The sequence below is a fragment of the Chelonia mydas genome, chromosome 3 (assembly GCF_015237465.2).
Source record: "Chelonia mydas isolate rCheMyd1 chromosome 3, rCheMyd1.pri.v2, whole genome shotgun sequence".
NCBI classification, from domain to species: Eukaryota; Metazoa; Chordata; order Testudines; family Cheloniidae; genus Chelonia; species Chelonia mydas.
Window position 1 is genome coordinate 72,370,891 of NC_057851.1, and position 14,331 is coordinate 72,385,221.

Below are 14,331 nucleotides of genomic sequence, written 5' to 3' on the forward strand. Positions count from 1 at the left end.
ATGCCTGTTCTCACTTTCAGGGGATGAAAATAAGAAGCGGGCAGCATTATCTCCTGGAAATATAAACAAACTTGTGTGTCTTAGCGATTGGCGGAACAAAAAATAGGACTGAGTGGACTTGTAGGCTCTAAAGTTTTAGGATTGTTTTGTTTTTGAGTACAGTTATGTAACAAAAAAATCTACATTTGTAATTTGCACATTCATGATAAAGATTGCACTACAATACTTGTATGAGGCGAACGGAAAAATACTACTTGTTTTATCTTTTTTTTACAGTGCAAATATCTGTAATAAAAATAATATAAAGTGAGCACTGTACACTTCGTATTCTGTGTTGTAATTGAAATCAATATATTTGAAAATGTTGAAAAACATCCAAAAATATTTAATAAATTTCAATTGGTATTCTATTCTATGAATTGCACAGTGCAATTACAACTGTGATTAATCGAGATTAATTTTTTTTTAACCACAATTCATTTTTTTTTAGTTAATTGTGTAAGTTAACAACAATTAATCAACAGCCCTAATTAAAATACATAAATCAGTTTCATTTTTAGGTATAGCTAATTTAATTGTCTGGTACTCATGCTCTAGAACAATGTAGCAAAATTCACATTACAAACTGTCCACATGCCTTCTAGATCAGTTGGTTTTCTGACAACCCCCTCATCAGTCATATGGCATTGTTTGAAGAGGGAAGCTGCAGTCACACCACATCCCCCATGCCCAAGACCTTGGACAAAAGTCAGTATCGCCAACTGTCTTTGCCTTTTAGAGTTCAGTTTCTCTTGTGCGCCAGTCAGTAACACCTCAGATAAAAGATAATGTCTTCAGTTTGGATTCAATTAAATATTATTTTATATATTTTCTTTTTTAGACAAGTACAAAAATAAAATGAGCATACCAGAATTACAAAAAAAACTCTTTGCTTCGCCCAACAAATTTAGGTTGCTAAGCACCAATGTACTTTACTATTTACTTAATTTACAAAACCCCAAGCAAATTAACAGTTAACATAAGTTTTTACAATGCCAATAGTAAACAAACATCCTTATCAATTATAAAAAAATTGGTATTTCATCACATCAACTTTTCAATGGACTGCTGGGTATTTATATGCACTTGTTATCTCAATATCTGTACCTGGATTTTTTTTTAAAGAATTCTTAAATGTACTTATTGGTAATAATTCCCATTTATCAAAAAAATGTTTTGTTTAAGTATTTATAATTACTTTGTGATAATGTTGTATATATAATTTTCCTATTAAATTACATAACACTAGCAATCATAATTCATAATATATGTATGTGGACTTGCATTTCAGGCTGATCAATGGGTCACTCATATGAATATATATAAAGTTTTCTTTTTCAACACAGTTTTCTTTTTCAAACAGTTTTATAATCATGGCTGTGTAACTGATTTCATAGATTCCAAGGCCAGAAGACACCATTATGATCATCTAGATCAGCAGTTTTCAAACTTTTTTTCTGGCGACCCAGTTGAAGAAAATTTTTATGCCCATGACCCAACGAAACTGGGAATGAGGGGTTTGGGATGTGGGATGGGGCTCTGGGCTGGGGGTGCAGGCTCTGGGGTGGGGCCAGGGATGATGGATGTGGGGTGCAGGAGGGGGCTCAGGCTTACCTCCAACAGCTCCCAGTCAGCAGCGCAGTCGGGGTGCAGAGGCAGACTTCCAGCCTGTCCTGGAACTGCAAACCGCACTGGGCCCCGGAAGGTCCAGCTCCTAGGCAGAGACGCACAACCGGCTCCGTGCAACTCTCGCCCTCATGCATTGCCCCCCGCAGCTCCCAATGGCTGGTTCCCGGCCAATGGGAGTGCGGAGCTGGTGCTCAGGGAGGGGGCAGCATGCGGAGGCCCGTGGCCCCCCCACCTTGGATCCAGACCTGCTGCTGGCTGCTTCTGGGGTGCAGCACGGTTGCAGAACAGGTAGGGACTATCCTGCCTTAACTGGGCAGCACCGCCGACGGGACTTTTAACAGCCCGGTCAGCGGTGCTGACCAGAGCCGTCACAACCCAGTGCCTTACATTCCACGACGCAGTACTGGGTCGCCACCTGCAGTTTGAAAACCACTGATCTAGGTTTCCTCTATAATGGGCCATAGAACTTCCCCCAAATAACCCTAGAGCATTGGTTCTCAAAGCCGGTCCGCCGCTTGTTCAGGGAAAGCCCCTGGCGGTCTGGGCCGGTTTGTTTACCTGCCACGTCCGCAGGTTTGGCCGATCGCGGTTCCCACTGGTCGCGGTTCGCCGTTCCAGGGCAATGGAGGCTGCAGAAAGCGGCGCGGGCCGACGGACGTGCTGGCCGCCCTTCCCGCAGCCCCCATTGGACTGGAGCGGCGAACCGGGGCCAGTGGGAGCGGCGAACCGGGGCCAGTGGGAGCGGCGAACCGGGGCCAGTGGGAGCGGCGAACCGGGGCCAGTGGGAGCGGCGAACCGGGGCCAGTGGGAGCGGCAATGGGCCGAACCTGCGGACGCGGCAGGTAAACAAACCGGCCCAGCCCGCAAGGGGCTTTCCCTGAACAAGCGGCGGACCGGCTTTGAGAACCACTGCGCTAGAGCATATCTCTTAGAAAATCATATACAAAAATATTTGACTGCTCCTCTTTCTGTTCTACTCTCTGTGCAGTAGGACATCCAAGAGTGAATTTTTACCACATGCTGGTGGATCCGTGCTGATCCATGTGTGCGCTATCTGGTCACTTGGCAGTATGGAATAACTGTCCAGATTTTCTCAGAATTAACTGATATAAACAAAATTAGGTAGCATGGTGGGAGTAAGCATGCAAACAGTTCAGCCACAGAAAGACTGCAGAGTGGACATACCGTATATACTCATTCATTAGCCCGTTCATTTGTAAGCGGATCCCCCCAAGATGGATAGGTAAAAATGTCTGACCCTTTCATAAGTCGACCCTATATTTCAGGGCTTGGCAAACTTTGGCTCCCGGCCCATCAGAATAAGCTGCTGGCAAGTTGGGATGTTTTATTTACCTGGAACATCCGCAGGCACAGAGCCCCTCAGCTCCCAGTGGCCACGGTTTGCTGTTCCCAGCCAATGGGAGCTGCAGGAAGCGTGCGGGCCAAGAAACATGCTGGCCGCCATTTCCCGCAGCTCCCGTTGGCTGGGAACAGCGAACCGCGGCCACTGGGAGCTGAGGGGCTCCCTGCCTGTGAATGCTCCCGGTAAACAAAATGACAACGTATTAGATATCTATTTCAATAATTCAATAGAGCTTAAAATCGTCAAATTTTGGTGTAGATCAGTTGATAAGCTGACCCCTGCTCTTTAATTCTTCACTTTTTTACCAAAAAAATTCAGCTTATGAATGAGTATATACTGTACCAAAAAAAAAAAAGAAAGAAAGAAAGATTGAGTTAACCTTTTATATAAGAGTTGCAAAACCATAGTTGTGATTGTATTTGTAACATTGACAGGATGTGTGTTCTGGTAGATGTTTGGCTATAACTTCTCCAGAAATGTGTCACAGCTTTCATTCCTCTATTCCTCTATCAAAAAAATCAGTTGAATAATTTAAATTTTTAAATAAGTAGTATGGTATAAGGACCCGAACAGAATGCTTTTGGAAGCACGAAAGGTAGGAGTTTATTCTAAAATGAGCTTAAAATAGATTCCTAATTTTTCTCTAAAACTTGGTGGCCAAATTTCACACAGGTTTAGCTTTTATGTCCTTTGAATTTTCAATGTAGTTTTTGCTTTGTTTCTCTTAATAAACTAAATTTTTGAATAAAAGCCTCTGAATCTGGGCTCTAGCCAAAAAGTTTTCTTATTAGTCCTACTTTTCATTGCTGACCGATATCTTTTAAAAGAGACACATCAGACTCAATAAAGAAACAAACCGTAAGAGATCTGGGGCAAATGTTGGATATAGGGTCAACTGTAGACATTATTTATATTATAACGTAGAGTCTGTGTATGACTGATGGAGGTTAGAGGCAAACTAATCAGAACGATGGGGGCCAGGTGCACAGAAGCCTGATTGATTAACTGGGGGCCACAAGCACTAGAGCCTGATTGGTTGACTATCAGGCAATAAACCCTTAAAATGAAAAATTATTTTTAAAATGGTATATTAGGGTACCTTAAAATGAACCCTTAAAATGAAAAATTATTTTTAAAAGGTATATTAGGGTACCTTCCCCCCCACAATTATGCACACTTCAGTTTAAGTACAAAGATGCTTTTTTTTTTTTTTTTTTTTTTTAACTGCCAGCTCTGCAAATTGAGTCCATGATCTGAATGTTACCCCCTGTCCTTTCTAGCTAGTCCCCAAGAAAGATTCTGCAAGTGGAACTTAATTAAAAATTCTGTTAATGTGTAAGCTAGAAACAATCTAGCCATTCACCCATTACTTTATTAGCTCTGGAAAACTAACAGAGTAAAAAGCAGTAAGTATTATCAACAAAAGAAACTATGTGATTCAGAATATACAATGAGAACAGATCTGTTGAGTAAAAGTTAACTTCTTAAAATAAACTTTTCTGACTACTTATCTTTATTTATAAAACGTCAGTTTAATCCGCATAAGTTTTCAGTTTGTCATGCATGTACAACATCACATCTTTCTACTGAAGTAGTCTGAGTGGCTCCTGACAGATTTATTCATTTGGACCATCAAAAAACAACCAAAAACAGGGCTGTCAGGCAATCATTCAAGGGTGCTAACAACCCCATGAAATAGGATGATTTAACAAAAGTGATCACTGATGGGAAAGACCACTCCCCAGAGAAAATGTGCCATGTGCAACAGCAGTTCTCAACCGGGGTACCGGAGCCCCCTGAGGGGCCGTGAGCCGGTTTCAGGGGGGCCACCAAGCAGGGTCAGTGTTAGACTTGCTGGGGCCCAGGCCAGAAAACTGAAGCCCTGCTATGTTCGACTGAAGCCTGGGGCTCCCAGTCCTGCCACCTGGGGCTGAAGCTGAAGCCTGAGCAACTTAGCTTTGCAGGGACCCCTGTGGTGTGGAGCCCTGAGCAATTATCCTGCTTGATACGCCTTAACTGGCTTTTATGTGCAGAAAAGCAGTTCTTGTGGCACTGGTGGGCCGTAGAGTTTTTATAGCCTTTTGGAGAAGGTGGGGAGGCTCAGAAAGAAAAAGGTTGAGAATCCCTGATGCACAAAATATGCCAATCTTCCATCCAGTCTCTAAACCAGTGATCCCCAAACTGTGGGGCACGCCCCCTCTAGTGGGGCATGGAGGAACGTTCGGGGGATGGGGGTGGAATGCGGCGAGGCTCGAGTCAGCCCCTATGGGCGGTGGAGAGGGAGCACCACCCAGCCCCACTCTGCTCCCAGCTCCGCTCGGTCCCCACCTCCAGACCCAGCCGTGACTCCACTCCTGTCCACGGCCCCAGCCGCAGCTCCGGCCTCAATCCCAGCCCCAACTATGGCTCCTGGCTCATGCTCCCGGCCCCGGTCCTACTCCCGGCCCCACTCCCAGCGCCGGCTGCAACTCCCAGGGGGATGCAGACTGGGTAAGGGAGGGGCGCAACAGAAAAATTTTGGGGACCACTGCTCTAAACGAAGGGAGAAGATCCAAACCATAGGTATCTCTGAAAAGCAATATTACAATGTGAATGGACCGTAGGGAATTAGAAAGTCAATATACAAACATAAGGAATGGGGAAAAAATGGGAAAAGGAGAGGCGACAGGACAGGAAGGATGGCTTGGTGGTTAGGCACTAGCCTAGGACTTGGGTTCGTGTCCCTGCTCCACCAGACACCCTTGTATGATCTCAGACAACTCAGTCTCTCTGTGCCTTACCTCCCCATCTGTAAAATGGGGATAATAGCATTCCCTACCTCAGCGGGATATTGAGGTAAATATATTAAAGTTTGTGACAACACTGAGATACTACAGTAATACTACAGAGGGCCACAGAATCGATAAATTTCATAAAAATGTGTTAGTCTAGACATTAGAGAAGGAAAAGAGTTCCAAAAGAGTTAAATAAGAGATTTCATAATTAATCTTCATTAAGAAAAAAGGGAGAAGAAGGGACCACTATTATAGAGTAGAATTAATCAAGTATGAGGACTATGAGACAGCTGTAGTAACTATTCTGCTTCACTTTTAAAAGACTGAGAATCATACAGCATTAAACACTAATGAAAATTTGGTCATGGTGGTGTGAAGGATTGATAAGCAACTAATGAATGAATTACACTAATCATATGTAAATCAGCAGGGACAGATGATATGCAGTTATCAGTGCAGGAATAAACCTAGGATATGGTTTATTTCCAATTAAAGGGAATCATGTCTAAGGGCTTGTCCACACTGGGAAGTTAATTTGGATTAACATGGGGTGTGAATTTAAAGGAGAACAGGTATTCCTGAATTAACTCCTTCTGTGGAGACTTATTCCAGAATAAGGGCATGGCTACATTGCAAACGTCAAAGCGCTGTCGCAGGAGCGCTGTCGCAGCAGTGCTTTGAAGTGCGAGCATGGTCACGCGCAAGTGCTGGGAAAGAGCTCTCCCAGCGCTCCTGGTAATCCACCTCCACGAGGGGATTAGCTCCAAGCACAGAGAGCCGCACTGTTTACACTAGTGCTTAAAAGCACTGACTTGCTGCACTCAGGGGGGTGATTTTTCTGGACTGGAGTGGTCCTTGGGAGAATGGCAGAATCCTAAACAGCAGAGGCAGGCTTCCAAGCAGGGTAAAAAAACTTCAATGAGAGGTACAGTAACTTCTCGCAACCTATCCTGAAGGATGACCCAACACTCTCACAAATCTTGGGAGACAGGCCAGTCCTTGCCTACAGACAGCCCCCCAACCTGAAGCAAATACTCACCAGTAACCACATACCACACAACAGAACCGCTAACCCAGGAACCTATCCTTGCAACAAAGCCCGTTGCCAACTGTGCCCACATATCTATTCAGGGGACACCACCAAAGGGCCTAATAACATCAGCCACACTATCAGAGGCTCGTTCACCTGCACATCCACCAATGTGATATATGCCATCATGTGCCAGCAATGCCCCTCTGCCATGTACATTGGTCAAACTGGACAGTCTCTACGTAAAAGAATAAATGGACACAAATCAGATGTCAAGAATTATAACATTCATAAACCAGTCGGAGAACACTTCAATCTCTCTGGTCACGTGATTACAGACATGAAAGTTGCGATATTACAGCAAAAAAAATTCAAATCCAGACTCCAGCGAGAAACTGTTGAATTGGAATTCATTTGCAAATTGGATACTATTAACTTAGGCTTGAATAGAGACTGGGAGTGGCTAAGTCATTATGCAAGGTAACCTATTTCCCCTTGTTTTTTCCTACCCCCCTACCCCCCCAAACGATCTTGTTAAACCCTGGATTTGTGCTGGAAACGGCCCACCTTGATTATCATACACATTGTAAGGACAGTGATCACTTTAGATAAGCTATTACCAGCAGGAGAGTGGGGTGGGGGGAGGTATTTTTTCATGCTTTGTATGTATAAAAAGATCTTCTACACTTTCCACAGTATGCATCCGATGAAGTGAGCTGTAGCTCACGAAAGCTTATGCTCAAATAAATTGGTTAGTCTCTAAGGTGCCACAAGTACTCCTTTTCTTTTTGTGAATACAGACTAACACGGCTGTTACTCTGAAACTTCTCGCTTAATGTTGTAGTTATGTTCCTGAAAAATGCAACTTTAAGTGAAACGATGTTAAGCGAATCCAATTTCCCCATAAGAATTAATGTAAATGGGGGGGTTAGGTTCCAGGGAAATTTTTTTCACCAGACAAAAGACTATATTTTTTATATATAAACACACACACACACACATACACACAGTATAAGTTTTAAACAAACAATTTAATACTGGTACACAGTGATGATGATTGTGAAGCTTGGTTGAAGTGGTGAAGTCAGAGGATGGGATATTTCCCAGGGAAGGCCTTACTGCTAAATGATGAACTAGCAATCAGCTGAGCCCTCAAGGGTTAACCCATTGTTGTTAATGTAGCCTCACACTCTACAAGGCAACAGGAATGGAGGGAGGCAAGACAGCAGAGCAGACAGAGACACACACCCTGTGAGAGAGAGAGAGAGAAAGATGCACAAGGCCCCTTTAAGTACACTGACCCCACTTTAAGTACACTGCCTTTTTAAGTAGATCAGCAAGTTGAGACAGATGCTGCTGCCAGGAAGCTCCCTCCATCCTGAGCCCTGTGGTGCCCCATCCCCACACCGCTCTATGGAAATGGGGTAAGCCGGGTGAAGGAGCAGGGGGGAGGGGGACACCCTGATTAGCCCCCCTCTTTCCTCCACCCCGCACAGCAAGCAGGAGGGTTCAGGGAGCAGCTCCAAGGCAGAGGGCAGGAGCAGCACATGGCAGTGTTGGGAGGGATAGCTGAACTGCTGGCAATTGGTAGCCTGCTGGGCGGCTGCTGCACAGGGAACTTAGGGGAAAGTGGAGCTGATAGGTAGGCTGCCGGTTCACCCTGGTTCCAAGCCCCCACCAGTTAGTTCCAATAGGCTGCTCTTCCTGCAAGCAGTGGACAAAGCAGGCGGCTGCCAAACCACGTTATAAGGGAGCATTTCGCAACTTTAAACGAGCATGTTCTCTAATTGATCAGCAACGTAACAACGTTAACCGGGAGGACTTTAAGTGAGGAGTTACTGTATATAGATCAATTATGTATCCTAAAGGTCTTTAACCTCACCCACTCTCAGGCCTTCAACTACCACCTATACAAATAATCGATTGCTAGATTCCCTAATCTTTCCTTTCCTCTTTTCAATCTAAAACCTTTTGCTATCCTTTGCATACCTAACCTTGGATATCCGCCCCCCCATTCCCCATCAACCAAAAATAATCAAAAAGTGAATTCCACGTGTTGCTCCTAAACCATCCCTTCTCCCTCCTTTCTCCAAAATTCTTTCACCATCCTTCACATCATCCACTGCTTTGAAACAACGCCCTTCTCTTCAGTTCCTACAATTAGCTTCCTCTTGCTCTCGACAGTAAGTTTCATTCCCACCTTTAAGATTCTGTGTAAATCCATTCCTGCCTATGTCAGTTTTTACTTTGTCCTACCGCCTAACTGCCTTTGTCCTAACTAGAAGGAGCAGAAATCCAAGGACACTGCAAAAGCACTGGGAGCATGGCCCTTAGAAAAAAACAAGAGAGAAAGCTTTTTCAGTTCAGTGCTGGCTGAAAGAGGCTTAGAACCGTAAGCAAAACACAAGACAAAGTTTCGATTCCTACTGTACTCAGGGAAAAAAGGTCTTTGCATATTCTTTATAAGTAGACAGAGCTGCATCGAAAAAATACTTCATTTCATCACACATTTCTCCTCATAACTGGAACAACCCTCAAGACCTCAAATTTTTGGATAACCATTCAGGTTGATGGAGGTAATAACATGTTACAATTTATTGATTTTATTGGTTCTCCTAATCTTTACTATTCAAACAGTATGTGAAATGCAATTTCTATGCAAAATCCTTTATTTTCTAAATGTTTGTGTTAATATTAAGTAATTTGAACCATTACATTTATTATAAAATCCTTCTGTATAAGCGAGTTAGTAAAGTCAGAATTCTCTGCAGAGAATGCCATTTCAGTGTGGAATTTATTGTTTCCCTTAGAATAGATGTACTCCAGTAACTTTATAGAGAAAGTATGAATCACAAACAGGTTAAAACAGAGCATTTAAGAGAAAATAAGTCACTGATGCACAATAATAATTTTCATCCAGTCTTCACCCCAGACAAGATCATTATGTTTAGTTACACTCCTGTGGACTATTTTAGCCCCTTCTTTGGGGTTTACATGTACACAGTCATTTTCTGGCCTCTGACCAACCTCCCATATCAGTGACCACTTTATCTATTTAATTCACTTAATCTTTCAAAGTCAGTTTACAAGTCCTTCAAATCATTTTTGTTGTACAAGGGGAAAATAGGTCATATGAGTGCAACATGAGTCACTGACCCATCAGAACAACACGCAAAAGAAAAAAATTGAATATTGTTGCTTTGAGAGCAGTAAAGTGAAGGGTCTGGAGTGACAGCACACAACAAATCACAGAAATTAGAGTCTGAAAAGATATGAGGTCATCTAGTTCATCCCAGTGCCAGGGCAGGATTGCTCCCTACAGTATATTTCCTAGACATGAGCTTGAGTAGTGATACTATTGCAAGAAAAGTGAATACTATATATACTAGTATGTACATATAGGGGGGAAAAAAACAATTTTTTTAAGGCCAGAGAAGTAATAACTCCTCTTTACACCAGCCTTGCTAATACCACACTGGGGAGTACTATGCAGGGTTTTGTTCTGCTCGCTATAAAAAAAAAACTCTACCAACACTGATAAATTACAAGGAATATACAGGAATGGAGGGCATGACCTATGAAGAAAGATTAATGGACCTTAATACATACACCTTAGATAAAAGATGGCAAAGGGGAAATCTGTTAATTATCATTACACATGGATGCACAGAGGGGACATGAAATCCTTCCATACTAAAGTCGTACCACAGATTAGCATCACCTAACGTTAATTACATAGATTCCAGGAACATCTAAATGTAACATACTGACATCAAAAACTGTGTATAACAGATTCATACTAAATACTTCAAACTCAGACAGCATTTGTGTAATTTCATATACTGTGTTTGGCATAAAAAAAACAGCTGTTTCACACATCCTAAAAACTATTTTAACATTCAATATTATGACAATCTTAACTATTTAAAATCCTAAATGTAACACAACAAGAACTATTCAGAAGTGTGTGGGTTACTATTTGTAGTGTCAAACTGTCAGAATGTATAACTTCTATCACATCCCTCTTTTCAAACCTCTGTATTGGTTGACTCTCTCCTCCCATTAAGGCGAGAGTGGATATTAAATATGTTTTAACACTCAAGTATAGATAGCACAAGTTGTATTTTAACGTGTGTTATCTGGTCACGGTAAACCCAAGCTTGTTTCTTAATGTTTACCTCAACCACCTAATGTGTTAAAATATAACTTGCCCTGTCTACACTAGGTTAAACAATTTTTATTCTATCCTCAACAAGACCTAAAAGTTTACCTATACACCAACACCCTTCATTTTTGAATATCCTCCCAGTCACTGCAAAACAAAATCTCCCTCTCTTTCACTAAAACAAACAAACAAAAAAACTCACCAAATCTGGTACAGTACTTCTTTTAACAAGTAACGCCTAGCACAATTATGTCCTCACCTTTTCTTCCAGTTATTGCATTGCTTTTTCTTTGTAGTTAGTTTGTGAATTAATGTTTTGGATATCTTTACCTGTTGCTCAGTAGCACTGTATTTGCATAGTTCATGGATTGTTAGCTCTCAGGGGCAGACTCACTGCTCTTGGGAACTGTTCATTCAGCAACATGTAGACCAACAGACCTTTAAATAAGAAATAATAATTCACATAGAGTGAAGTACACAAATATATAAAAGTGACTTGGCTATTTTAAAAAACCTATATATAATCAAATAACCACCTACACTGGATAAATCCTTTTTTATATTAAATTAGCAAAAAGCAAATACTTTAAAATCTACAGCAGTGGTCCCCAAACTGTGGGACTTGCCCCCTAGGGAGACACGGAGGAAAGTTTGGAGGGGCATGGCAGGGCTTGGGCTACGGGGAGGGAGTGCCACCCAGCCCCACCCCCAGCTCCGGTCTCGGCCCCGACACAGTCCCCTGACTCTGGACATGGCCCCAGCTGTAGCTCCGGCTTCGACCACAGCCCAGTTCCCGGCCACGGCCCTGGCCCCTGAGCAGGGGGCAGGGACGCAGAGAGATTCCATTACAGGTAAGGGGGACCATGACATTAAAAGTTTGGGGACCACTGATCTACAGTCTTTTTACAGCAATTAAAAAATGTGAAGCTTCCAAGTTCTACACATTGCTAAGAATATGTACAATCTTATATCCCTATTACTGTCAAACTCATCTTCCTCCTAACGTCCCCTCTTTCTGTTGTGTTCCATACTCCTGGTCCCATCTTAGCTTACAAGCTCTTTGGAGCAGAGACTGTCTTTCACTGGCTGTTTGTACCCCTGAATGATGTGCGTCCAGCTTGGGCCTCTGGGCATCAATGTACTATAAAAAAAAAATCAAACTCTGAGCAATCAGGTTAACCATTTTGCTACTGCCCACGGCTGTTGTGTGAAGATCTATGAAATTCTAGCATTCACTGGAACACTAGTAACACAATGTGAATTTTGCCCTATCTTAGTTCTCCATGGAATCTGTTATGGAAGGGTGATCTACTTTCATTAACAGTATGGAACGTACACATGCCTGCTAAGGTGATGCATCACATCAGGAGAAGAAAGCACATTAGGTTTGACTATGTCCTGTATTGGTAATGCAAGAATTAGCTTTCCCTGAGGAAAAGATGGGGTTACTGAGATGAGCACGGGTACGTATGGGTAAATACAGCAGGCAGATAGAGCTTCGGTAGGTAGGGTTTCAGCAATGGTAGATACAGATGGATTTGGCAGATGGAAAGAACTTAGGTGGGTAGGTACGTGCTCAGCACTGGGAAGTGCAGATGTGTCTGGTGACTGGAAGGAGCCGCGGTGGGGGAGATGTCAGCAGTAGGGTGGTGGGCAGCTGGAAAGAGCCTGGGGGAGTAGATGTTCAGTAGTGGGAGGAGCAGATGGTTTTGGTGGCTGGAAAGAGCGGGAGGAGTAGGTGTTCAACACTTTGAGGGGGCGGGGAGGAGATGGGTTTGGAAGCTGGAGGGGGGAGGGATAGCTCAGTCATTTGCGCACTGACCTGCTAAACTCAGGGTTGTGAGTTCAATCCTTGAGGGGGCCATTTAGGGATCTGGGGCAAAAATTGGGGATTGGTCGTGCTCTGAGCAGGGGGTTGGACAAGATGACCTCCTGAGGTCCCTTCCAACCCTGATATTCTATGATCCTGGGGGCAGGGTAGGAGTTCAGCACTGGGAGCGGCAGGCAGGATTGCCAAATCTCCAGGAATTACAGATTAATGTTTAATTATGTCACATGATAAAGTCTCCAGGAATTCATCCAACCAGAGTTGGCAACCCCAGTCCAGTAGTTGGAGGGAGAGGTGGGCTGGGCAGCGGGAAGGTGCGGGGAGGGCGCTAGGTGGGTTGGGCAGCGGGAAGGTGCGGGGAGGGCGCTAGGTGGGTTGGGCAGCGGGAAGGTGCGGGGAGGGCGCTAGGTGGGTTGGGCAGCGGGAAGGTGCGGGGGGGATAGGAGTTCGGCACCGGGAGGAGTAGGTGAGTTTGGGCAGATGAAACAGCCAGTGCACGGTGTAGGGGTGGCGAATGGACCCATCACTGATGGGCCTCGGGCAGGGGTCAGCGTGGCAGGGCCTGTTCCGGAGCAGGGGGCACAGCCAGGCTGAAGACACAGGACTCATCGCTGGCAAAGCGCAGGGCCAGTCCGGGCCCACCGCAGGCAGCCTTAGGACGGAGACATGGTGGCAGTGGCCGGGCAGGGCTAAGCCAAGGGGCGCGGGGTCCCGGCTGGCAGAGCGAGGCAGGGGAGGGCTGGCGGAGGCCGAGCGCGGCACTGATCACGGGGCCGGGCCCCGCCCAGCCCGGGCACAGGGATGGGAGGGGCCCCGAACAGACACAACGGCCGGGACCGGCAGCCGAGCAGGCCGCGCCCGAGCCCTCCACCCCTGCCTGAGAAGAGAAGTCACCGTACCCGTCCGCAGGGCGGAGCGGCCCGCGTCGCGCGCTGACACCAGCCACACGCGAGTCCCGGCGCGCGCAATCGAGGAAGGGGCGGGGCGAAGGCGGGGCTCCCAACGGGAAGAAGCCGCCGCGGGACCTGAGCGGTCACGCTGGGTAGCAGGGTGGGGAGGGGAGAGGAGAGCGTGGTGGGCGGGGCCACGAAATGATCCCCGTACGTTCTGCCTGCGTGGGAAGGGGAGGATCTAAAGGGTGTGGCCAGAGCGCGGGGGGCACTCGACTGTTGGTTAGGTGGCGTGGGCGGAGAATAACGGTCACGCGGGCTGGGCGGGGCGCTCTACCGCGGGCGCTCCGGATGGGGCTGCTGCCGCTGCCAGAGCCAGATTCGATTTTTGTGGGACCCCCCCCCCCGCCGGGGAATGATTGTAAAAGGGGCTGGGGGCAAAAGCACAAGGGGGCGGGAGCTAGAGTTGGTCCCTGGAGCAAGGGAGGGGCCAGCCAGGGGTAAACTGCAAGTGCAGCGGGGCTGGGGATGGGCGTAAACAGGATTCCCCCACCCCACTCCTGCCCACATAGAGCGGGTCCCTATCGTCTCCCTGGTTCTAGCCTAGTCTCTT

General features: G+C 45.4%; 1 protein-coding gene across 4 annotated transcripts in view; it reads right to left on the reverse strand.

Annotated features, from left to right (window-relative positions):
- FBXL4 (F-box and leucine rich repeat protein 4) overlaps nt 1-13,907 on the reverse strand; it is a 116,980-nt gene extending 103,073 nt beyond the window's left edge. Inside the window, exons 1-2 of one of the 4 annotated variants that reach the window (XM_037894502.2) lie at nt 13,728-13,907; nt 11,260-11,438 (exon numbers count right to left, since the gene is read on the reverse strand). The gene's annotated coding sequence lies outside the window, so the exon portion shown is untranslated. Of the gene's footprint in view, nt 1-11,202; nt 11,439-13,727 lie in introns of all 4 variants that reach the window. The other 3 variants (XM_037894505.2, XM_037894507.2, XM_037894503.2) reach the window with 3 other exon arrangements.
- Nucleotides 13,908-14,331: the final 424 nt, after the last annotated feature.